Source organism: Triticum aestivum, unplaced genomic scaffold, assembly GCF_018294505.1.
Source record: "Triticum aestivum cultivar Chinese Spring unplaced genomic scaffold, IWGSC CS RefSeq v2.1 scaffold63087, whole genome shotgun sequence".
Taxonomy (NCBI): domain Eukaryota; kingdom Viridiplantae; phylum Streptophyta; class Magnoliopsida; order Poales; family Poaceae; genus Triticum; species Triticum aestivum.
The window spans coordinates 1-1408 of record NW_025235772.1 but is presented as its reverse complement, the minus strand read 5'-3'; the positions used below and the strand labels follow the sequence as shown (position 1 = coordinate 1408).

General features: G+C 47.3%; 2 non-coding genes and 1 pseudogene across 2 annotated transcripts; all 3 read left to right on the top strand.

Annotated features, from left to right (window-relative positions):
- Positions 1 to 101: 101 nt before the first annotated feature.
- Positions 102 to 220, top strand: LOC123176339 (5S ribosomal RNA). Its single transcript, XR_006488475.1, has one exon. It is a non-coding gene; the product is annotated as a 5S ribosomal RNA (ribosomal RNA).
- A 372-nt stretch (positions 221 to 592) lies between these two features.
- Positions 593 to 698, top strand: LOC123176334 (uncharacterized; annotated as a pseudogene).
- Positions 699 to 1069: 371 nt separating this feature from the next.
- Positions 1070 to 1188, top strand: LOC123176330 (5S ribosomal RNA). The gene has a single exon (XR_006488469.1). It is a non-coding gene; the product is annotated as a 5S ribosomal RNA (ribosomal RNA).
- Positions 1189 to 1408: the final 220 nt, after the last annotated feature.

Genomic DNA, 1408 nt, shown 5'->3' with positions numbered 1-1408 from the left:
CATTATTAGGCAACGGTTGCAATGGTAGTAAGAATGACAATCATCTTTGCAGTGGACCTGGGAGTGCCAAGCATAAGGGAAGAAGGCGGGGGTAACATGTCGGATGCGATCATACCAGCACTAAAGCACCGGATCCCATCAGAACTCCACAGTTAAGCGTGCTTGGGCGAGAGTAGTACTAGGATGGGTGACCTACTGGGAAGTCCTCGTGTTGCATTCCCTTTTTAAATATTTTTTGCGGCTCGTGACAAACATATCGCATGTGCGCGATATATATTATCCCCGTTATATTATTTTTGACATTTGCGATATGTTTTAGCTCGCTGCTCATTGGTCACGCGTCTAGAGGCGGCTTTGTTGCGCGAGGAGCGCGTTCTGAAAGGGGTAAAAAAAATACGTGCTGCTGCGGTATAGAGGGAGGGGTGGAAACCGTGGTAAACTCGTCTCCGTGTTTGAGGGGGGGGAGTAAGTAGTATATATAGGGCATTATCCATTATTAGGCAACGGTTGTAATGGTAGTAAGAATGACAATCATCTTTGCAGTGGACCTGGGAGTGGCAAGCATAAGGGACGAAGGCGGGGGTAACATGTCGGATGCGATCATAGCAGCACTAAAGAACCGGATCCCATCAGAACTCCGAAGATAAGCGTGCTTGGGTGAGAGTAGTACTAGGATGGGTGACCTCGTGTTGCATTCCCTTTTTAATTATTTTTTGCGCCTCGTGACAAACATATCGCATGAGCGCGATATATATTAACCCCGTTATATTATTTTTGACATTTGCGATATGTTTTAGCTCGCTGCTCATTGGTCATGCGTCTAGAGGCGGCTTTGTGGCGCGAGGAGCGCGTTCTGAAAGGGGTAAAAAAATACGTGTTGCTGCGGTATAGAGGGAGGGGTGGAAACCGTGGTAAACTCGTCTCCGTGTTTGAGGGGGGGGAGTAAGTAGTATATATAGGGCATTATCCATTATTAGGCAACGGTTGTAATGGTAGTAAGAATGATAATCATCTTTGCAGTGGACCTGGGAGTGGCAAGCATAAGGGACGAAGGCGGGGGTAACATGTCGGATGCGATCATACCAGCACTAAAGCACCGGATCCCATCAGAACTCTGAAGTTAAGCGTGCTTGGGTGAGAGTAGTACTAGGATGGGTGACCTCCTGGAAAATCCTCCTGTTGCATTCCCTTTTTAATTATTTTTTGCGCCTCGTGACAAACATATCGCATGTGCGCGATATACATTAACCCCGTTATATTATTTTTGACATTTGCGATATGTTTTAGCTCGCTGCTCATTGGTCACGCGTCTAGAGGCGGCTTTGCGGCGCGAGGAGCGCGTTCTGAAAGGGGTAAAAAAATACGTGTTGCTGCGGTATAGAGGGAGGGGTGGAAACCGTGGTAAACT